The 25066-nt window shown below is 43.4% G+C and overlaps 1 protein-coding gene across 7 annotated transcripts in view; it reads right to left on the reverse strand.

The window, feature by feature from the left end:
• LOC140424813 (disco-interacting protein 2 homolog C) overlaps positions 1–25066 on the reverse strand; it is an 803805-nt gene that overhangs the window by 694534 nt on the left and 84205 nt on the right. The gene's annotated exons all lie outside the window — the stretch shown is intronic.

Below are 25066 nucleotides of genomic sequence, written 5' to 3' on the forward strand. Positions count from 1 at the left end.
TAAGCCCTTCTACAATCTGTCCCACAGCATTCAGATAAATATTTCCTAACATACGCTTCAAAGCTGCATCCTCCGATTCTCCATCACTGCTCATTAGCACCCATTCTGTACCCCCACCAGAAGCCATTCTTTCAACTGTTAACTAACAAAGAATAGAACAGCACAAGAACAGGCCCATCGGCCCTCCAAGGCTGTACTGGTCATGATACCACCCTTGGCCAAAACCCTAACTCTCTCCCTTCCAATTCTGACTCAGAAACCTCCTTTCTCTTCTTCCATTCCACTAGTTTTCACCCCTGCACTCCCTGCCGTCACCTCGATCAAAATTATTTACTACCTGCACAATGTACACTCTGCTCCTTGTAAACTGCTCAGACATTCCTATTGGTGACAAATGGTAGATGTTGTTAATGGACTAAAGTAAACAACATTTAGCAGGTTTTATTTAGTTCAAGGAAGTGCCAATGATTTCACTCTCGGATCCTTCACCTAAAAACGGATTACCTAATGCAATTTCCAACAATGACTTAAAATTGCTCAGAGAGCCACTTGTGTGTTTTGATGTTCCACACAAGAACAATTTTTAAATGGTAAGTGGGAGGCTGAGGGGGGGCCGGGAGCACCGCTGGGGAAGAAGGAAGCTTGCGGATGAGAGACAGAGAAGGGGGCCTTGAGCCGGGAGGTCACAAACGCAACCCCCCCCCCCCCCCCCCGCCTCCCAAACACACATGGAAAACCGGGAGGGTGGATTATCCTTATCTCCCTTGAGAGCACAACAGGGGAATAGGACTCCCCCTATCAGAACGAGTGCTGGTTTAGGTCACTTGGCTAGTCAGCTTGTTTGTGGTGCAGAGCAAGACTAGCAGCCCGGGTTCAATTCCTGTACCGGCTGATGTTATTCATGAAGGCCCCACCTTCTCAACCTTGCCCCTTGCCTGAGGTGTGGTAATCCTCAGGTTAAATCGCCATCAGTCAGGTTTCTCCCCTCAAAGGGGAAAGCGGCCTATGGTCATCTGGGACTATGGCGACTTATCTTTTATGAATTTTTACATATAAATAAAGTCAAGTCATTTGACGTGGACTGTAAATAGGAATATAAATAACAGAACGCGAGCAGGGGAACCTTGGTCACAGGCAAAATGACAACCGTTTGTACAGATGTGTATATAACTATTGTTGCCCAGTTTCTTTGTTTATCTATTTGCCAATGGCGCAGTTTTGTTATATACCTTTTTACTAAATGTTAAAATCTTAATAAAAAATATGGGGTACCCTCTCGCTCCAGAGATAAAATCGCAGCTGGCAGCGCGCCCTCATTACTGCACTGGGCTGTCAGAGATGCCGTCTTTTGGATAAGACATTAAGGTGAAATCTCAAGTGCTCTTTCAGGTAGACAAACACGGCTTTGTTTTTTTATTTTTTCAAGTGTTTTCTCTCTGGTTTCCTGGCCAATAATATATATATATATATAAATAACTCGACCACCATCACTAAAGCGGATTTTTTTGGTCATTATCACCGTGAAATAATTAAGACCATAAGACATAGGAGCGGAAGTAAGGCCATTCGGCCCATCGAGTCCACTCCACCATTCAATCATGGCTGATTACAACTCCATTTACCCGCTCTCTCTCCATAGCCCTTAATTCCTCGAGAAATCAAGAACTTATCAACTTCTGTCTTAAAGACACTCAACGTCCCGGCCTCCACCGCCCTCTGTGGCAATGAATTCCACAGACCCACCACTCTCTGGCTGAAGAAATTTCTCCTCATCGCTGTTCTAAAGTGACTCCCTTTTATTCTAAGGCTGTGCCCCCGGGTCCTAGTCTCCCCTGCTAATGGAAACAACTTCCCTACGTCCACCCTGTCTAATTGGTGAAATAAAGTGATAGCACAAAGAAATCGGGACATGAACAACAAATGAGAGAGACAGACATTCTAGAACAGAATTGACTATTTCCGAGGGTTAGCTGGATTAAGAGTTAATAGTTAGATTTTTATCAAAATAAGCTCATTGTTCTGAAAGGATCTTATTCAGTTGGAGTAATAATACCGAATTCATATGACGACCTTTGACCCAGAAGCAGTCCAGCAAGGAAAATTAGTAGGAAGCAGTACCATCTGGAAGGATGTTCAGAAAGAGATTGTGTGGTTGGTAGATACAAAGGAGAGCTGCAAGCACAAAGGAGTACAAGCAGGAGAGCTAGAGGGTAAAGGAAATCACCACACAGGTGCAGACATAAAAAGAGAAAGCACAAACAAAAAGAGAAACACAGACAATTCTTGTGAGAAACAGAAAGCAAATCACTTGGGAATAAGCAGTTTTTCTGTTTGGCAGGAAAGGAGACAGGAGCTCTTGGGAGGAAATGTGCGAGCTTGTTAAAAAGGTCTAAAATCCTAGAAAGCTGTGTGAATAGCTTAAAGAAGCAAAATAGTTTTCCCATAAGTGGCCAAACTGCAAATGAGGTATTATTGGTTGGTCAGTAGAAAAAGATCTCCTGAAAGCTACACCATCAGGACTGTCGTAACCCAAGGCACAGGGAGTTAATAGAAGCGTGCCTTGCTAATGATAATCACCCATGTGAAATTCAACGGTGGAAGCTGTTGTCGGATAGGATCCCTGAGCTACCGAGTGAATAAAGAGTGGCGCATTGTGGAATTGTGCGGTTGAGTGGTGCCACATGTCTGCGGGGAGTGATGTGGTACTCGTGGTTGTACAAAATGTATATTTTTTGTATCAACAATTGAAGTGAAATTAATCTCTTTCTTGGAAGGATATCTTTTACCGGTTGATTCATGTTTATTTTGCATTGATTCTGATTCGCGCTCAAGTTAAAGCTACAAAATGTACAATCTTGTTGGTAATTTATTCATTCGGGGGCCATTCAGGTTATTTTGGTTTATGGTTCCTTCACAGGGATTGTAACAGTTAATTTAGGGGAACACCGATTGAATTGAACAGTAATTTATCTTCATTATTTTGCTACAGTGGAAAAATCAGAGTCTGGAATGGCTATAAGTGAGTAATATATCTGTCACTTAAATCTCTGGCTTCAAACACTACAAACTACAAAAGGAGTTTTAGTGGTTGATGAAGGTTATCTAAACAAAAATTAAAACAGTTGCCTTTGACGTACAATCTCAGTTTTTTTTTTTTAAAATACATTATGCTCTCAAAAAATGATAACGACAGCTAATAATGCTTCAATTGTACTGATTGAAGACTACAAAAGATAACTAACAGAATATTACAGTCCTATGATGCAACGGTATAATACAAAAATGTTACAGCTGGTAACAATATTCAGGGGCTACTTACAATATAATGAACATTACCATCTTTGTTATTTTGGATGCTCTTTTACCAGCGATACCTGCCAATTCTCTAGGTTTCGTTACCAACATGAAAGTATTCAATGTTTGACTACAAAAATAGATTTTATTGAAGCTTTACGGTGCTGGTAATGGATTAGCAATTTTTCATTTTTATTGCTGCCTAAGGACTGGATTAGATAGATTATAGCTGCACCATCCAAAGTACATACAAAGGAACGCACAGACAGCATGTACAAACTACTAGCTGATCCCCCACGCGTTGTTCCAAATTCCCCAGAGTAGCAGCAATCAATGTTTTCATGGTTCCATGTTAGGGACGGAGTTCCAAATCTTAAAAGCCTTGTCTGCTGAAAACACAGCTACCAATCGTGGGCAATTCAAATCAGGAGACAGTGGTGCGTGTATTGTCACTGGACTAGTAATCCATCATGGCAAATGACGAAATTTGAGTTCAATAAGAATCTGGAATTAAATGTCTAATGATGACCATGAAACCATTGCTGATTGTTGCAAAAACCCATCAGGCTCACTAATGTCCTTTAGGGAAGGAAATTTGACGTCCTTACCTGGTCTGGCCTACATAATAATAACAATGATAATCTTTATTAGTGTCACAAGTAGGCTTACATTAACATTGCAATTAAGTTACTGCGAAAATCCCCTAGTCACCACACTCCGGCGCCTGTTCGAATACATTGAGGGAGAATTTGGAACGTTCAATTCACCCAACAAGGACTTGTGGGAGGAAACCGGACGCTCCTGGAGGAAATCCACGCAGACACAGGGAGAATGTGTCTCTAGATCCACAGCAATGTGGTTGACTCTTCACTGCCCCTTCAAAGGCAATTGGAGATGGGTAAAAAATGCTAGGTCAGCCAGCAATGCCCACGTACCATGAACAAATACATTTTTAAAAATGTACAAGGGGTCTGTACTAGTGCAGCTATTTCAAAGGTTGGATAAGGTTACAGATAAGAGAAGGGGGCAAGGTCATGGAGGGATTTGAAAACAAAGATGTGGAAGTTAAAATCTGAGGCTTTGATTATCTGGAAGCCGATGTAGGACAAGGTTGTCATCAGTCAGATCTGTGCCCATCTTTATCAAAACTGCAAGTCTGAAGCTGCCCATTCAGGTTCCTGCACCTGTCACAGTTGGAAAATGGCTCGTAATTTGCATCTATAGTGCACCTTAAATTTAATAAAACTACCAGCAAAATGAAACAAAATTTGACACTGAATCACATAAGGAGATATCACGACAGATGACAAAAACCTGTTCAAAGAGGTAGATTTAAAGATCGTAAGCGAGGAAAGAGGTAGAGAGAGAGGCTGAAGTTTAGGGAGGGTGTTCCGGAGCTTATGGAGGTACAGTTTTCAGCAGGAATAGCACTACGGGAGCAAACAAAGTTGGTTTCATGGGCAAGGTGAGCTGGGAGAAAGCAAGTTTTTTGGGGTAGAGGACAGGTGTGCGAGGTAAATAGTGGTGTGGGGGGGGGGGGGGGGGCAGCTAATCATGTCCATATGTTTTGGGCATGCCCGAAGCTTAGGGGATTCTGGCAGGGGCTTTGCAGATGTCATGTCCACGGTGCTAAAAATGCGGGTGGTGCCGAGTCCAGAGGGTGCGACTTTTGGAGTGTCGGAAGTTCCGTGAGTCCAGGGGGCGAGAGAGGCTGACGTCTTGGCCTTTGCCTCCCTGGTAGCCCGGGAGACGGATACTGCTAGCGTGGAGGGACTCGAAGCCCCCGAATTCGGAGACCTGGGTTAGCGACGTGGCTGGGTTTCTCAGTCTTGCGAAAATCAAGTTCGCCCTAAGAGGGTCAATGCTAGGGTTTGTCCGGAGATGGCAGCAGTTTGTCAACTTTTTCGGGGAAAATTAACTGTCATAGATTATCATAGAATTTACAGTGAAGGAGGCCATTCGGCCCATCGAGTCTGCACCGGCTCTTAGAAAGAGCACCCTACCCAAGCCCACACCACCCTATCCCCATAACCCAGTAACCCCACTCAACCAACACAAAAGGGCAATTTTGGACACTAAGGGCAATTTTGGACACTAAGGGCAATTTAGCATGGCCAATCCACCTAACCTGCACATCTTTGGACTGTGGGAGGAAACCAGAGCACCCGGAGGAAACCCACACACACACACGGGGAGAAGGTGCAGACTCCGCACAGACAGTGACCCAGCCGGGAATCGAACCTGGGACCCTGGAGCTGTGAAGCAATTGTGCTAACCACTATGCTGCTGTGCTGCCCCAGCAGAGGCAAAAAATTTAAAGAGGGGGGGAAATTAGGCTATTTTCTGTTTAGGGTAGGAGGGTCTTGGTAGGGATGGAGATGATTTATGCAATAGGTTTATATGTGGATTTGCATTGTTTACTGTTGCTGTTACTGTTATTATTATAAAATTACAAATACCTTAATAAAATGTTTCTTTTTAAAAAAAGGTGAGCTCAGAGAGGGCATGAGAATAGATCACAGAGAAACTAAAGAAAAACATGAGTTCAGGACTAGGGTGGCAGGGAGTCTCAGAAGACTATCCAGTGAGCTTGGGGAAGGGAGAGGAGTGGCGGGGCAAGTGAACGGATGGTCTCAGTCTTGGTGACAAAGGAGACCATGAGCTCCTCTCATTTATTGTTGGAGGTGATGGTGAGGAGGCAGGGGAAATGGGGTTTTTAAAAAAAGTGGTTTGCTGTAGAGAAAATAAGCCAGAGGTTATCTTCGCATTCCGGGATGTTTCTGGAATCAGGAGTAGATTTGGTAGAGGAGAGGAAGAGCGATCGCACATCATGTGATGCAGTCAGATCTGGCGATTAACCAGCAGTCCACCTTTTCCACATGTCTGCATCCCAAAGAAGCAGAGATGAGGGCCATACCAGTGGGAAAGTGAGGAATACTTCCCCACACACCTGTGGGGATAGTGCAAGGGGTGGGAGTAATTGACAGCTCTTTCAGAGAGCTGGCGTAGGCACGATGGGTTGAATGGTCCAATTCTGCATAATTATAATCAGGCCATCTGGTTGCACATTTAAAGCACCATTACTACATTTTGCTTTATGAAAACAAAACTGGCCATCCCAAAATGTCTAGGCTACATCATTCCTCTTCCATACCTGATGAGAAAGAGGACTTAATTTTCAACCTGGGAGCTCTCAAGCATTGCTGCATTTTGGGAGCAACAAAGAGTTGAGTTCTTTCACTAAAGTAAAATCCATGTTCACAATGGAAGCTGAGAATACAGCTCCAACGATCAAAATTGTCAGCCCTGTTTGGGAAAATTGTTTGGAAATATTTCTAACATGCATGAGCTCGTTTTGTTTAGCAAATTCAGTATTTTTATTTGATTTTTATTTCACTTATTTGTATCATTTATACATACGTTATACTCAGACGATTTGGCACACAAGATGACTACTAATAAGTTTGAAAAACATAGGATCATTCAATTGGAACATTCTTCAAATTCATTATTAATCTGGAGGCATTTCGGCGCGGTGATAGCGCCCCGACTGCAGGTCCACGAAGCTCCGGGTTCAAATCCAATGCCAGGACATTTTGGCCACGGAAGGAACATTCAATGTGGTTCAACTGCTGATAATCAATTTGGGAATCCTTCCACCACGTCCCCCACAATTAAAGTAAAGTCGCCATAGTCCCAGGTGACCACAGGCTGCTTTCCTCTTGGAGGGGGAAGAGATGACTGGTGGTGATTTAATCCGAGAATCACTGCACCTCAGATGAGGAGCAAAGTTGAGAAGGCAGGCCTTCCCGAATAAACTCAGCTGGTGCGGGAATTGAACCCACACTCTTGACCTCACTCTATATCATGAACCAGCCATCCTTCCAACTGAGCTAAAGTGTGGGTGCGAAGATAGGATAAAAATAATCCATCTTTCAAATGAATCGGTAAACTAAAGCCCAATTCGGTCTGTGGAGTTCGGCAAGAAAGAGCCCATGGCCTTATTCAAAGAACCCATGGCTGTATTCAAAGAGAATCAGGTAGATCTGCTCAACATTTATCTCTCAATAATAAGGTATTAAATAAACTGAAACAGCTATTTAGCACTTGTTCGTTTTTGAATCTTGCTGTGTGTAAACTGACTATTGTGTATTTCCTTTGCATAAAACAGTACCTACACTTCAAATCTTGACCATTAGCAGCAAAGTCATTTAGAATAATCTGATGGCCTGCAAAACACCTATATAAGTGAAAGTTCCTAGTCCTTTCTAAGGCACAAGTTGTTACTGGAAAGAATTGTGAATGATTGGTTAGCTTTGTTTCTCTCTTAGCCTGCAAATCAGTATTGTTAATTTGACAGATTGTAGTTATTCGAGCCAATTAGAAAAGCTTGGTCTATTGTGCCACCTAACCACGAAATATACAATTTAGCTTGGGGTGCATGATATACAAGATATTAATTACACACATAAAAGTATATTTTGTTTTTTTGAGGGAAGGGCCCTGAATGAGACTGTTCTAAATATCAAAGGTGCAAAAGTGCAAACTTTAAAGCTCAATTACAGCTTCAGCTAGTTCATGAAACAGATAATGACTATGATATCAGAGGCGCAAACTGCAAAAATGGAACTCATCAAAACACAAAGAGAAGCAATCCAAGAAAAAGATTGGCCCATGAATTCCAAATACTTATTATCTCAGAAGGGACATTTGAAATTAAATTCAGCTTGCATGTTGAAACAGTTGTGCAGATTGTTCGGATACAGACCAGGGGCGTCATTCTCCGACCCCCCGCCGGGTTGGAGAATCGCCGGGGGCTGCCGTGAATCCCGCCCCCGCCGGTTGCCGAAGTCTCCGGTACCGGATATTCGGCGGGGGCAGGAATCGGGCCGCGCCAGTTGCCGGGCCCCCCGCTGGATTCTCCGGCCCGGATGGGCCGAAGTCCCGCCGATAAATTGCCTGTCCCGCCGGCGTGGATTAAACCACCTTTTGAACGGCGGGACAAGGCGGCGTGGGCGGGCTCCAGGGTCCTGGGGGGGGGGGGGCGCGGGGCGATCTGACCCCGGGGGGTGCCCCCACGGTGGCCTGGCCCGCGATCGGGGCCCACCGATCCGCGGGCGGGCCTGTGCCATGGGGGCACTCTTTCCCTTCCGCCTCCGCCACGGTCTCCACCATGGCGGAGGCGGAAGAGACTCCCTCCACTGCGCATGCGCGGGAAGCTTTCAGCGGCCGCTGGCGCTCCCGCGCACGCGCCGCCCCGACATGTCATTTCCGCGCCAGCTGGCAGGGCAACAAAGGCCTTTTCCGCCAGCTGGCGGGGCAGAAATTCCTCCGGCGTCGGCCTAGCCCCTCAACGTTGGGGCTCGGCCCCCAAAGATGCGGAGCATTCCGCACCTTTGGGGCGGCGCGATGCCCGTCTGATTGGCGCCGTTTTGGGCGCCAGTCGGCGGACATCGCGCCGTTTTGGGAGAATTTCGCCCCAGATCCCAACATTTGTTGGGATACCGGACCGGATCCCAACATTTGTTAGGATACTGGACGAGAACCTCAAAACAATATTTTTTTTTAATTTGTAAAACTGTGAGGAAAGGATACTGCATGCCAGGAGTGATTACTCTGACCAATAGGTATCTTTTATGTAAAAACAAACTTGGATTTAAACATAGAATTAGCCACACTAACATCAAAGAAACAGCTTTACAATTATCAGTTAAATAGTTCTTAAACACAAGGCAAAATTAAGCAATCCAATACAGTTCAAATGCCACTTATAAATAAAGTTAACAAAACAGGTTTACTTGCTCAGCTGTGCAGACATTTCAAGTGCAGATTCAGTGCACTTCTGTTCAACTTAAAATCTTTCTGTCTTGTCAGACTCAAATCCGATGGTAACCTGCATAACTACAGACAAACCTGGCTCTTCCCTTTATTTACATCATCTGTACCCCACAAAGATGTCACATGATCTGCTCATCTGGGACCAAATACAACTCAAATTATCTACAAGGATTCTCTTAGCACCGCTGTCTCACGGTGCCGAGGACCAAGGTTCGATCCCAGTCCTGGGTCACTGTCTGTGTGGAGTTTGCACATTCTCCCTGTGTCAGCGTGGGTCTCACCCCCACAGCCCAAAGATGTGCAGGTTAGGTGGATTGGCCACGCTAAATTGCTCTTTAATTGAAAAAGAATTAATTGGGTACTCTAAATTTATATAAAAAAGGAATCTCCAGCAATCATAACAATAGAGATTAGCCCTTTAAGTAAGTGGTTGGAATCAATCATGGTTTCACATTTACAACTCCCTAATTACAGCTTCAGCAGACAAAAAGTCTGTATATATTTTAAATCAGAGTTTTTAAGAACATTACTGCCACAAATATGAAATATGATATATATCAATTCCTACATCCATCACAATATTTACAAATGTGAAGACTTCACCCAAACTTTGATCTGGTTATTAAGAAATCTAGCTGAAGGACCAGGGTCCATATTGGAATACACCATTAAAGTTTCAAATGGACAGTGAGGAATAGTCAATCAAGAGTGGCGAGTCCATGGCAAATTTAATCAGCATTCATGCTTTAGCTTTTTACAAAAAATATAACCAAGTGGAACACTTACACCCGAAATCAAATAGGAAATGCTTAATTTGATTTACACCCAGTTTGATTGCGATATATTTTAACCCACTATTTTTCCAGTTAGCTTTGTTTGCACCTAGCCTCAGCATCTTTATTTTGGATAATTCTCTCTACTGCTGATGATACAGAAAGATTTGTTTAAATCCCCTCTCGCTCTCAAAGGATAAACCAACTGCTTTATTCTAAATTATTTGAAGGTAGTACCACAGCACAGCCATGAGAGTTGTCTACAGTTTGATTAATGTGCATGAACTTGTTGTTGACAGGTATGTTGCAAGGCATTTGTAGTGTAAAAGAAAATGCAACTGGCATCAGTTTCAAAAAAGGTCTTATTATAAGCGAAGGCCACCCACATAAATTCTCAGAAATCACATCAGCAGGCACATACACGGAGGATAATAGGGAGTTGCACAGCATTAATTAGTGTGGTTCTGATGACGTCAAAAAAAACAACAGCAATTAAATCAGAGCATCTGATGCTCAAAATAACAAGATTGTACAGACTGCTAGCTATTATTCTCCATAGGGCACATAATATTGCTTTAAATTTTTACCATTACATGCAGTACTGTTAGCACTATAACATCAGGGACAAGATAATGAAGTGCTGAAGAATTAACATATCATTTAACTGGAACTGTTATTGTACGTTTCTGCCTGGAAACAGATGATTATAAATGAATCATGCACATTATATTACAAATTTTGAGGTATGGGATTTAAAAAGAGTCTTCTGCGTCAACAGAAGCTAAGGGAGTCCTTCTGTGGTGCATTGCCTCATTCACAGCATGTTAGAAAACATGACAGAGGTAATTCCCCAGAACGGGGAATAAAATTTTGAGACCTTCACCCCGCCAATGGCTGGGTGATGCACTGCCTTCCTAGTTGCTAGGCCAGGTAATAATACAACTAAGTATGGAAGAGAAAATACTGGGATGCATGATAATCACAAGAAGAACATTTGCTGGAGGACGGGGCGATGATGGTGGGGGCCAGTGGAGAGTTTTCTTTTAAATTGATACTTCTACAAGCGCAGAAATCCAACATAAAGTAATTGCATCAGAATTCTACACTAGCAATCATGCTTGAAGATCATCGAAAATTATCTTCTCCCACTGCAAGAGACTTGCTGCTTCTCCATGAGCATGATAAAGCTCAACTTGGGAACACTTAACTTCAACAGCAATCCCTGATCCATCCTTCAAATACACTGACAGCGACAGATAAGCATTTAAGTACTTGTGATTCAAGTGCTAAAGGGAAACAATACTGTTTGTAAGATGGATACTTACTGATAGCATTTAAACACATTTTGTGCCTGGCATCACCTTGCAAACAGCATGAAAATTTTAACTTCTTGGAACAAGTATTTTCTATATCCTGATGACATTTAAAGGATTTACATACTCTGGGTATGCAGCATGGATGATCATTCTTCCTGTTCAATCAGCAAGCATAACTGCTGTTAGCAGGTATGACAAGCATCACATCATGACTTGCACTCCTGCACCTGTGAAAGCTATATTCCATGAAACAAAAATTCTACTAAAATAGTTCCTGACGAGTACAGTCAATAATAAAACAAAATTCCCACCCTTTCAACTATTTTCTTAAGGCCAGAAGAAAAACATTGCACACCCTGACTTCAAATGTAAAGGGGAGATTGATGATCCCTGGTGAGAATTTAGCTTGCTTTTACTAGGTAGTGAAAGAGGTTGGCAGTCAGACCCTTGACCATATATATTAAACAGTGCTCAACCATAAGATTGCAGGCGTAATTCCCGGATCAGTTCAACCGTTTTCAATGCTGGACCGGACAAGTCAGAAGTAATTACTATTTTCTTTTGTAAGTACTGAACATACCTTGCGCCAAGTGTTCAGTGGGGTCTTCCAAGTGGAAACAAATCAAAAGGATTGTGATGTCCTTGAGCTAACACCTGCCATTCTATTTAATTACCAGAGGTACAAATCACTCAAATTTGCAGCTGATTTTTTTCTTCTGTTCCAATGCAGACCATGACTAATTCTGGACCACAGTTCCACAATGGGCCAGAAGACTTCAATATTTAAGCTAAGTGGCTATCTTTCAAGTATTTTCTTACGTACATATACTACAAACTATATGGACTATCCACCAATCCTGTCTTCGCCATATTTCTCAACAAGGTCAATAAATAATCAGCCATCTTGAACCCATCAAACCAGAATGGAAGCATGTCATCTTCAATCCTGAGGCGTTGTTCAGTAAGCAGAGGGTCCTGCTGAACACCCTCCACCCCTGCCACCTTCTCAAGTGCAGGGACACTGAAGTGAATTGAAGACGCACCAACTAACTCCGCAGGCCCAAGGAATTAAACCAGATCTTATCGGATCAGTGTTACGTTCAACAACAAGATTGTCCTCTGCTCTCTCTATTCCTTCCTTCCCCTCCATTTAATTCACTGCATGAAGGACAAGTGCTTCCCAAGAGGAAACATTAGAATACTGCCCTTGGGCAGAACAGACAGGACTTTTATCAACCGTCACAGAGCTTCACTAATGAAGTCCTCGGTACAGGTCATTTAGTTTCTCAATTAAAACTAATGCATGACTGGTGGGGAAAGAGAGATTCCGCACCTTTGTAAGTTAAACAATAAAAGACAAACTCAAGCGATTTCAAAACACTGGTCTCACTTCAGTTTAAGGTTAAGTTATATACTGCAGGCAGCACGATGGTGCAGTGGTTAGCACTGCTGCCTCATGGCGCCAAGGTCCCAGGTTCGATCCCGGTTCTGGGTCACTGTCCGTGTGGAGTTTGCACATTCTCCCAGTGTTTGCGTGGCTTTCGCCCCCACAACGCAAAGATGGGCTAGGTGGATTGGCCACGCTAAATTGCCCCTTAATTGGAAAAAATGAATTGGGCACTCTAAAAATTTATTTTTAAAAAAGGTATATACTGCAGAAGAGTTCACCAAAATATCTCCGAGCCCACTCCTTTCAATTTCTGGAAGCCAATTTCAATCTTTTTTTTTTATTCTTTCATGTGATGTGGGATTCACTGGCAAAGCCATTATTTGTTGGCCACCCTTAATTATCCTTGAACTAAGTGCCTTGCTCAGCCATTTCAGAGGGCAGTTACGAGTCAACCATATCGCTATGGATCAGGAGTATATGGGTCAGGCCAGGTAAGGATGACAGATTTCCTTCCCTGAAGGATATTAGTAAACCAGGTAGGCTTTTACAGCCAATGGTTTCCATGGTTACCATTCCAGATTTTATGAAACTGAATTTAAATTCCACTGCCTTCCATGGTGGGATTTGAACCCATGCCTTAGTCTGGGCCTCTGGGTTGCCCATCCAGTGACATTAGTGGAGGTGGTTGCATGGTGGTATTGTCGCTGGACTAGTAACTCAAGAGACCTAGGGTAATGCTCTGGGGTCCCAGGTTCGAATCCTACCACGGCAGGTGGTGAAACTTAAATTCAATAAAATTCTGGAATTAAAAGTCTAATGATGACCATGAAACCATGTGGTTCACTAATGTCCTCCAGGGAAGGAAATCTGTCGTCCTTACCCGGATTGGCCTACATGTGACTCCAGACCCCTAATGGAGCAAGCAAAGAAAACATGCCAGAACCATAGTGAATGTAGTGCACAACACTGTTAAATTAGTGGAAAGGTGCAACCTTCATCACTACTGTATCAACAGGCTACACCCCCCCCACCCCATCCACCCACCGCTCACCACAGTTTCTTCACTACATGGACTGCAGTAGTTCAAGAAGACAATCCACCATCTCCTCCAAGGAAGGATAGACAATAAATTTGACCTTGTCCATTTCCTGACAACTTCTTTAAATAAACAACCCACATGGCATTCTATGGCATCGAGGGAGCACTTTGCACTGGCGGAGGGGCAGAGTTGTCATTTGCCCTTTTGACAGCAGCATTGGCAGAAGGTTGGGGTTCGATTCTTTGACTATCTTAATGAGTGATACTGAATGAGAAATCAAAAAGGTTTTGTTTAAATACCAACCAAAAGAGGCAATATGCTGCGAGGTGACACATTTAAATTTATGCCCACTGAACTGTGGTATCGCAACTTGGAACGTCAGCGCATTTTTTGAAAAAAGGAAAATGCAAACATAAAATACACGGTGCGAGTCTTTATGGACTGAACATCAATCATTTTTGCATGGTGCATTCTGAAACCAGCACTTTGGAGAGCGAAAGAAAATCACACGTCAAATCGCGCACCATTGCCTTTTAAACTGTCTACTCATCAACTTTCCAGCGATTACTGTTATGTCTTTGTTGCAACGTCCATTGTTTGAGTTTTGCTGCTGTCACATGATTGAAAAGTACCAACTGTTATTTTCATCAACCGACCTCCACAAAATGAAATCGCAATTTCTCTCAAGAGAACACAAAATAAAGCCATTAAAATCTCAAGCTTAAAACAAATACTTAAAAGCTAAGTTTGAGGAGAGGGCACTTTTAATGGGAGATGTTTGTTCCTTATCAAAAGCAAATAAAAGGCTTACATTTCTACATGAAATTTTTTTTGGGGGGTGGGGGAAAAGAGAGAAATTCCTCCCAATGTTACCTCGATCATTTTGATCTGCATGTTCAGAAAACAGCCCCCATCATACACAAATTTATAAAGCAAAGCAAAATGACTGCCACACAATCCCATTGTGAATGCTGATGAGGAGCAGTTATCCAGGCAAATATTGCGTAAGCACATCAGAATTTTGAATTAAACAAAGGAATCAAATGATGCAACAATTCGCAATCAAAGATTTCTGGCAACATCTGCCTGGTGCAGTACCTCTATGTTCTCCACGTTGCAGACAATTGAAATGTTTAGCATCATCAACTCCCATGATTTATTAGTGCAGTTAAAAACCAACATTATCATTCAAGTTTGTTTTGAACAGAAAAAAACCTGCAACCAATTACTGGATTCTAAAATCAAATCAGTTTACTGTCAGGTTAAACTTATATATGGTCCCTACCCAAACATTTATTCTGCTGGTGGTGGTGGGGGGGAAAGAGAGAGAGAGAGAGAGAGAGAGAGAGAGAGAGAGAGAGAGAGAAACTAAAATACCAATAATAATCTTTATTAGTGTTACAAGTAGGCTTACGTTAACACTGCAATGAAGTTACAGTGAAAAGCCCCTAGTCGCCACATTCCGGCGCCTGTTCGGGTACACAGAGTGGGAATTCAGAATGTCCAATTCACCAAACAAGCACGTCTTTCAGGACTTGCGGGAGGAAACTGGAGCACCCGGAGGAAACCCACGCAGACATGGGAAGAACGTGCAAACTCCGCACAGTGACCCAAGCCGGGAATCGAACCCGGGTCCCTGGCGCTGTGAAGGAACAATGCTACCGTGCCACCCTCCTCTAAATGATCGCTTCAACTTACTATATAAATCTTTCATTGATATTTTGGAGGGAGTTGTGAATGTCTGCATAGGTTTCCTCCGGGTGCTCGGGTTTCCTCCCACGAGTCCAAAAGACGGGCTGTTAGGTAATTTGGACATTCTGAATTCTCCCTTTGTGTACCTGAACAGGCATTGGAATGTGGCGACTAGGGGCTTTCATTGCAGTGTTAATGTAAGCCTACTTGTGACAATGAAGATTCCTATTATTATGGAAGTATTTGAATAGAGTTCATAATGTATGATCATAATCATAATCGACGTAAATGAACAGTCAAAATTTGGTACAAGCCACGATTTAAATAGTGGTCGGATTCGATTCAAGCCAAAAAAGAGACCTTATGTATTAGAAGTGTAACAGAAGGACAAGAGTCTTAAGTCTCCCTTTGTCACCTGGGAACAAGCAACACAACAGAGCCATGAAAATAAGTTAGATTCTCCAAGTTGGATTCAGTAACTTAAAGCCCCACATTTGATTGATTGTCACATGTACCGAAATACAGTACAAAGTATTTTTCTGCGGCCAAGAGAACATAAACAGTAGACAAAAAGGAATAATCAACAAAGTACATCAACAAATAAGTAATTGGTTATATTGCGCACGGTAGCACAGCTGCTTCACAGCTCCAGGGTCTCAGGTTCGATTCCCGGCTTGGGTCACTGTCTGTGTGGAGTCTGCACGGTCTCCCCGTGTCTGCGTGGGTTTCCTCCGGGTGCTCCGGTTTCCTCCCACAGTCCAAAGATGTGCATGTCAGGTGGATTGGCTATTCTAAATTGCCCTGTGTGTCCAAAAAGGTAGGGTGCTCTTTCCAAGGGCCGGTGCACACTCGATGGGCTGAATGGCCTACTTCTTCACTGTAAATTCTATGGTTCTATGATAAGGGCAAAACAAAGCAAATACAACATGAGCAAGAGCAGCATAGGGCATCGTGAATAGTGTCTTACAGGGAACAGATCAGTCCGAGGGAGAGTCGTTAGAGGAGTCTAGTAGATGTGGGGAAGAAGCTGTTCCTATATCTGGATGTGCGAGTCTTCAGACTTCTGGATCTTCTGCCTGTTGGAAGGGTCTGGAAGAGGGCAAAGCCTGGGTGCGGGAGGTCTCTGACAATGGTCTCTGATCATTTCCACTGATCTAGAATTATAACACATTCCACAGCCAAGTCAGCACAACCTGGCTGTAAAAGTAAAAAGGGGTGGAAGCGAGAGCAATTCATGATATGAACTCTTTCAAGAGAGGAGAGAAGAAACTAGGCAGCGCAAGCGTGAAATTAAATAATCCATCAAGCAAGCTGGCAAGTTGGCATGCACAGTTAATTCCCTAATTTTTCCAACAATCCGGAGTGAAACAGAATTCTCATGACGTTTATCGAACAGGAATTTTTGGCTTCTTTAGACAGAATGGCCAATCCTAATGCACCTGGAACAGTGTTAATTTCATAATGCATAGCACAGTTGATAAGGCAGTGTTGAAGGTTGTGCAGGCAGCTGTGCTCTTCAGAAATTAGGAGCATTCAGAATGAGTGCACAACACATTGGCAATGCCTGATCTACAGCAGGATAAAGGAGCAGCTGGTAGTTGCAATCCTGCAACTGAAAGGGTTTCTCTTTGGCTCTTCAAGGGTCATTACTACCAAGGCATGTTGCCAAAGGTGGCAGACCATGATCACTGCAATCTCCATTATCTCATACGTATGGAAGGAGGAGATGCATGACCTCAGGAGCTCAAGCAAATCAAGGCAATAGGACTGTAGCAATTAACTTTATGTTTGCAGACAGCCTTTAACATAATGAAACATCCCAAGGCACTTCACAGGAGGACAACAAAACAAAGTGCAACACTGATCCACATGAGGAGATATTAGGTCATATATATCATAAAATTCTTGGTCAAAAAGGTGGATTTTAAGGAGGGTTTTAAAAGAGGAACACGAGGCAGGGAAGCAGTGTGTTTCGGGATTGAATTCATGAGCCTGGGACTTCGGCAACTGAAAGCATGGAACTAGGCGAGAGCGGTCTCACCTAGTTGGATGATAATGATGAGTCATTGAAGGTGGATGTGATGTGGTCAACCATGTCAAATGCTGCGAACATATCAAGGAAGAGGAGAAGGAATACTTTACCTTTGTCATAGTCAATTAGGATGTTATCGGTTGTTTCAACACTTTGGCAGGGGCAGTAACCTGTTTCATGGGAGTTCCGGTAAAGATGGGCATGGATTTGGGAGGCAGTTAACACTTTCAAGGACTTTAGAGAGGAAAGTGCAAAAGATTGGACAGTTTGGATGTTGAATATACAATTACACGCGAGTTGAGGATTAATTCATTTTGGGAAAATATCGAAGGGAGTCGAGTTGGGATAAAACTGAAATGCCTGGAATTCTGACGAATGGTCATCAACCTGAAACATTAACTCTGTTTTGCTCTCCACAGATTCTACCAGACCCACTAAGTATTTCCAGCATTTTTTCTTTTTATTTCAGATCATCCACATATTTCTTTTTTCTATAAGTTCATCCCAATGTATCTGTCTCTGTTCAATGAATTATTGCACAATGTGAACATATGCTCTCCCAAGGTGGCACATGTGTAACTGGCATACATGGCAATAGCTACTAAAAGAGACTACAAAACTCAATCCCAATGGCAATGGATTACTCCTCAAATAATATTGCTTCTTCATTGCCACAACACCTCAGTTTTGGAAACAGTTCACCTCCCATTTACACACCATCCTGGATTGGACATAGGTCACTATTTCTTCACTGTCACAGGGTGGGAAATCCTGTAAATTCACATCTAACAACATTGTGGAAGCACATTCACCACACAGGCTGCAGAAACTCAAGAAGTAGCTCGCCGCCACTTCCTCAAATACAACGAGAGATGGGTATCAAACCTCAGCCTGATCAGTGGATGCCCACATCCCAAACGATAAATAGAAACAAAGGAAATGGAGTATTTAGATGCATGAATCAGAGCTAGCAATCACAGACTCTCTGCATCTGTACCCTCTCTGTTCACGTATCACACTGTGTTCTTGCAGTAAGCTCTTGTGTTCCACGAATGCAGTGTCATGTTCTCTACACTCAGGCGAATGACAACGCACAGGAGAATTGCTGCTACTACTCATGCTGCAGGTCAAGAGAAAATGTGACAGTGATGAGGCTTCAGAAATGGTACCTCACTTATCAGCTACACACAGATGTGCTCTGCAGACTTAGATAATGCAATAACATAATTGTTGTGACCTGTAAGCTTACCGTGCCATAAAGCATCAGGAAAGTGGTCGCTTCCAGTTCCATCGGAAGTAGAATATTCATTCTTCATGGTCCCTCCAGGTCTGTCTGAGGAGGTTGACTAACATCAGTGATTAATTCCTCGGGCAGGCGCAGTCTGCTTTTGCACTGGTACTCCTTCAGCCCCAATAACATGCTTTAAATGCGGGTGGTTGGTCTGCAGTGCCATGGCAGACATCAATCAGGCAAATAGTAATACTGGAACCTGAAATACTCTGTCTTTCAACAGCCCCTTTAGCGGTCAATTGCTTTAAGCAACTCCAGGTAAGCTCGTTAGTCAATGGTTGGTTTCCTAAACACCAGTAAGAAACAGTGCAGAGGTCGTCTTGCCAAGTAATTGATGAAACCTCAATTGACCTACAAGCAGATTCTTTTACAAAAATTTAATTGTTCAGTATTTTTCTTTTAAAATGATGGAAAATCTGGGAATAATTCCAAAACCGCCAAAGTTTCAAATTAGAGGCCAGTTTCAAATTATCTGGTAACTTTCACTTGCACCCTCCATCACCATTTCAATTAAAGAATGGCGGAATTTAGCCCCCAATACCTCTCAGCCAATGAAGGCAAAAAAGAAAACGTGTGAAAAGGTTTGAAATTATTCACAGCCTTATAGGTCAATTAAAATGCATGAACCTTATGAGAGCATGATCCCAAAGCAACTACCATTGCAAAAAAAAAAATGCAATCTATATATACTCTTTTTTTTGATGCTAGGTTTGTGAATGTGCGTCATGGTGCAGCAAGCAGTTTCAGGATTTTCCTTTAAAAAAAAAAAGAAGCACATGCCATCACTCAAGAATAAAAAGGCTTTTCATAAAGCCCTGGACCAAGCTTGCCAAAATCATAAACACAAACTGGGCACATTGTTCTTCAGAATGTATTTGAAAAGAGGGCCAATTGTTGTATTAACTATCAGTGACAAAGAACAGATTGCTGAATTTGAGTGAATTGTCAGGGGTCATTGATAAAGGATTACTCAAAATTCCAAACTCCATGCTGCGATTCACTCATCTGAGAATAGGCCACCAATGCAATACCTAGAAGCGCTTATGATTAAGCATGTGAACATCATTCTCCCCTAGTTCCATTGTGTCCCGCAGGTATGATCATAGAATCCCTTCAGTGCAGAAGGTGGCCATTCAGTCCATCAAGTCTGCAATGACCCTCTGAAAGAGCACCCTACCTAGGCCCATGGCCTCACCCTACCCCCGTAACCCCACCTAACCTTTGGACACTAAAGGGCAATTTATCAAGGCCAATCCACCTAACCTGCACATCTTTGGACTGTGGTAGGAAATCGGAGCACCTGGAAGAAACCCACGCAGACATAGGGAGAATGTGCAAACTCCACACAGTCACCCAAGGCCAGAGTCGAACCCGGGTCCATGAAGCTGTAAGGCAGCAGTGCTAACCACTGTGCCACTGATATTGTAGCCAGTTAAAATGGCTAACTCCCGATTAGAATGGCCAAACCCAGATTTAAAACGGCAAACGGAAGAGGCTGATGGGAAAATCAGCCAACAGGACTCAAACGGGCAGCTGCAGGCAAAACTGTGTATTCGCCTCTGCGGAGGCCAGACAGAATCGATACCTGCAGCCATCAACATAACAACACACCAGCCATCTGAATATAAATTAGCAATCCCCGGGAACAATGTGCAACAAATTAGACACACAAAGCCAACCCAGACTTTTCGGCGCCAGCAGGAGCCTACACAAAGAGAGGTGAACGACCACCCCAAAACCGCCCATCGATCAAGGAATCGCTCCAGCATTGGAGAATATCGAACCAAGTGATTGGGACGAAGTCCAATCACTTGGAACCAGGTACAGGGTCCGCCCCGAAAAGCGGGAAGTCCCTGGGAACTATAAGAATAGAGTCCAAGTTCAAATCGACCCTGCGAGACCCTTCTGCTGACCTTCTACAACAGCCGCGAGAACCGTAAGTCTTACTCCAACGCTCGCTACACGATAGGCGCTCCTGACTATCGACCTGTACCCGCTTTGAATCCCGCAGGCTCAGAACCCATACGAAAGGCCATTCGTTTCCCTGACCTGGTGGGCCATCTCCAAAGTTAAGTATTGGCCTGTTAGTTGTAGGAAGTAGCTTAGAAGTAGAATTACTGTATAAGTATTGATTACTGTATACAATAAATGTGCGTTGATTTAACTCCTACTAAGCGGTGTGTTGGATTATTGATCATTACTCGGACTTTAACCACGTGGCGGTATCAGAAAGATACCTGGCGACTCAAGAGCAAAGGTGACAGAGCAAGAGCAATTAAACTAAGGCTAAAACGCGTAACAATATACATCAAATATATAAGCAAACAGTGACAGTTATCAAAATTGATGTTTGAAATATAATGCAAACAGGAAAAATAACTACACTGTAGCTAGTAAAATATTCTATTGATTTTGAAAGAATGGATGAAAATCATTACGAGAGGCATTATCGTCGCGTTGCATAGCAGTCAGATATTGCAGATATAAAAATAAATCTGTCCATATATGAAACCTAAATTGAAATTCTTTAGTAAAAATACATTTTAGAATACAGTCATTATGAAAAATAACAATTTTGAGTTAAATGTGTTCAGATCTTTGAACATTCACATCACGCTGAACATCAACTCGTTGAGTTAAGTTTTAGGTCAATTCAACTGTGGACTTAAAAATGCCAGACCCAAAATAGATTTGAGCATGAGTGGTATTCTCGTGATGTTGTCAGCAACATTCTGTACTATATCAATTCTAAATGGGTGTACAGCATTGTATGCTCTGAGGTCCACTAACTTTGCAACAAAAGAATACGTTCATTCTATTCTGTTACTTTCTGCTCCACCCACTATCCCCCACAATCTCCTACCCCTAAGAAGGTAATGATTTAAGTGAGGGTAGAGTGTCATGGGCTCTGTGAGAACAGGTTCAGCCCAGGCAAGAGTGAGGTGACCGGAACTGGTTGGGACTCCTTTCAAGGAAGAAGTGCAGAGCTATTAGAGCTGAGTGAACGAGCAGAGATGTGGAACCCAATTTAATGGAAATTAAACAGAGTCCTATGTCAAGCGCATTTCACCGGGTGTTTCTGCTCTCCAGTGCAGGAAGAGATCGAGGCACCTTTTTTAAAAATGGTGTGCCGATCTCTCGACCTCACACCATGACCTCCAGAACCCTCAACTCATCTATAAGAGGGTCATCAAGCTCCCTCATACCTCACAACGGCAGGGCACCCCTGGGCCCGATCCCCAGCAGGTGCATGATGCCACATGGGTACCACCAGCCTGGCACCCTAGCATGCCTGCTGGGCTTCCTGGCAGTGCCAGGATAACAGACAGGATGCCCAGGTGGCACTGCCACGATGCCAGGCTCGGTGGCATCAGGGGTGTAGGGTACCACCCTGTCCAGAGCCCAACCACCAGGGGCCCCTAATCACCTTGACGAAACACCTCCTCCCCGCAACCACCACAAGTGCCAGTATACCTGGTGCATATTGGTGGAGACCAGTGCTAAAAGGCGCTCGCTCGTCGTCCCCGAGGCACTGGGATTAAATCCCGCTCCTTGGATAACTCCGGCAATGGCATATTCAAGTGAGCCTGACTGTGCACTTGAATATGCAAATCTGGGTCCACATTGCGAGCGGAAACTAAATCACATTGCCTAGCAAGATCCCACTAGGTCTCATGAGACATAACAAGCCGGGTAAATCTTACAAGAGGCTTCTTGCGAGATTTACCGGCCGCACCACAGCCCATAGAGTGTAATCGCACAAGGTTTCAACGAAGAGTCTTCTTGATCAACAAAGTGATTTGTTGGGACAATGAATGAGATTAAACCATGTACAGGAACAGCGATTGAATTACAGGTATTATTTACTCCTCGCCTTCTGGGTCTACACCAACTGGACCCTGGCTTTCTTCCTATTGAGCAGGGTTTATGCACCCCTGTGGGTGGCATGGTGGCAGAGTGGTTAGCACTGCTGCCTCACAGTGCCAGGGACCCAGGTTTGGTTCAGACCTCGGGCAACTGTGCTGAGTTTGCACATTCTTCCAGTGTCTGCATCGGTTTCCTCTGGGTGCTCCAGTTTCCTCCCACAGTCCACAAATGTGTGGGTTACGTGGACTGGGTTTGCTAAATTGCCCCTAGGAGGGTTATGGGCCTAGGTAGGGTGCTCTTTCAGAGGGTAGGTGCAGACCCAATGTGCTGAATTGCCTGCTTCTGCCATGTAGGGATTCAATCGGCCCCCGGTGGATCATGTGACTCATGAACAATTGCCCTTTAAAAGGGCCATCCTGCAACAGAGAGGAATTGGACATCCATGGTGAAGGTGATTCGCCAAAAGCCTGTTCCCTCTCCATGCCTGATTCGGAGCTTCCAGTTGTCTGCTATTTTAATTCACCCCCTTGCATCCACTCTCGACCATTCTATCCTTGGGCTGCTAAAGTGAAGTTAAGCATAAGCTTGGGGAATAGCACCTGTGGACTCAACAGTGAATTCAATCATTTCGGATCATAACCTCTGCCCTTTGGTGTTTCTTTGCTGGTTTTTGCTCTTCACTCTGCATTCTGACTGCAGGTATCCTGCCATTCACACCCCCTTTAGACATATCACTTGGTTTGCTTCTTGTCACTTAATTTCGCCTGCCCTCCGCCCTGGAAGAAATATTTTCCTTCTGTTCTTCTTCCCACCCTCCCTTTCACCTCCACAAGACCGATTAAACTATCAACTTTTCCCAGTTCTGATAAAATCGCAAACATGATACATTAAGTCTTTCTCTCTCCACCAATGCTACCTGACCTGTCGAGTATTTTCAGCACTTCGATCTTTAATTCAGTCCAAACCGAGGATCAACACAACAGCCTCGTATCCCATGTAGCTAATGTTAAGAATTTCCCAACTACTCATTTTTAATATAAAATATCTGAAATGTCCAAGATACCTACAAAACCCAAGCTTAAATAATAAGTGCCTAAACACTCTATTCTTATGGTGCAGCTGTCAATGGTACCATAAATGGACTAAACAAAAACTTGTGGGTGGAAGCAGGGACGATAGTGAAGTTTAAGGGGCATCTTGACAAATACATGAATAGGATGGGAATAGAGGGATATGGACCCCGGAAGTGTAGAAGATTTTAGTTTCGACGGGCAGCATGGTCGGCACAGGCTTGGAGGGCCGAAGGGCCTGTTCCTGTGCTGTACTTTTCTTTGTTCTTTGTATTTAAATGAACCACTGCATCTTTTCCACAAAAGTATTTGAAATACAAAAGACATCTGTACTATAATATAAACACCATCAACTTGGAGACACGCAAGGCAGAGAATTTGAAACTTCTTACTCAATAAATGGAGGCGCTGCAGAGGAGATTTATCAGGATGCTGCCTGGACTGGAGGGCATGTCTGATGAAGAAAGGTTGAAGGAGCTAGGGCTTTACTCATTAGAGTGAAGAAGGAAGAGAGGTGACCTGATAGAGGTGTACAGAGGTTTACCAGGTGATGAGAGGCATGGATAGAGTGGACAGGCTCTATCCATTCTCCAGGGCGAAAATGGTTGTCACGAGGACACATAACTTTAAGGTGATTGGAGGAACGTATAGGGGTGATGTCAGAGGTCGGTTCTTTACACAGAGAGTGGTGGGTGCGTGGAATGCACCACCAGCGGAGGTGGTGGAGTCAGAGTCATTAGGGACATTTAAGCGACTCTTGGACAGGCACATTGACAACAGTAAATTGAAGGGATGTAGGTTAGGTTGATATTAGGTTAGGATAAATGGTCGGCACAACATTGTGGGTCGAATGGCCTGAACTGTGCTCTACTGTTCTATGTTCTATATCCTCTCAATTCTAAAATAGTGGCAAAGATAATCTACCTACGGGATATAGTTTTCCCCATTTGATTAGATTACTGGCAAATGTATGTTATGGGTTACCAGAATATGTTATGCAAAAAATATCCGTCACTTTTCGACAAAGTCTTATGCCCTTTTAACAACAGAAAGCACGTCCAAGTTTGCTAAATATTATAATAGACGAGGACAATTTGAAGAGATTATGTATAAACAATTAGAATTAGATATAGCTCTTGGGGCTAAAGGGATATGGAGGGGAAGGTGGGATCAGGGCATTGAACTTGATGATCAGCCATGATCATAATGAATGGCAGAGCAGGCTCGAAGGGCCGAATGGCCCTCTCCTGCTTCTATTTTCTATGTTTCTATGGTTAAAATGAGAATTGCAATGTTCACATTTTCATGATATCTTCATTTCGCTGACAACATAAGAATGTTATACAAATGTTAGCCATCTACAAAGTAAGCAAAAGTGCTCCACAATAGTGCAAAAACACAATTCAGTCGTAAAGTTAACCTTTGGGCTTTTTAGCACAACCCTATATAAAACGCTCGTTAGGC

Source organism: Scyliorhinus torazame, chromosome 6, assembly GCF_047496885.1.
Source record: "Scyliorhinus torazame isolate Kashiwa2021f chromosome 6, sScyTor2.1, whole genome shotgun sequence".
NCBI classification, from domain to species: Eukaryota; Metazoa; Chordata; class Chondrichthyes; order Carcharhiniformes; family Scyliorhinidae; genus Scyliorhinus; species Scyliorhinus torazame.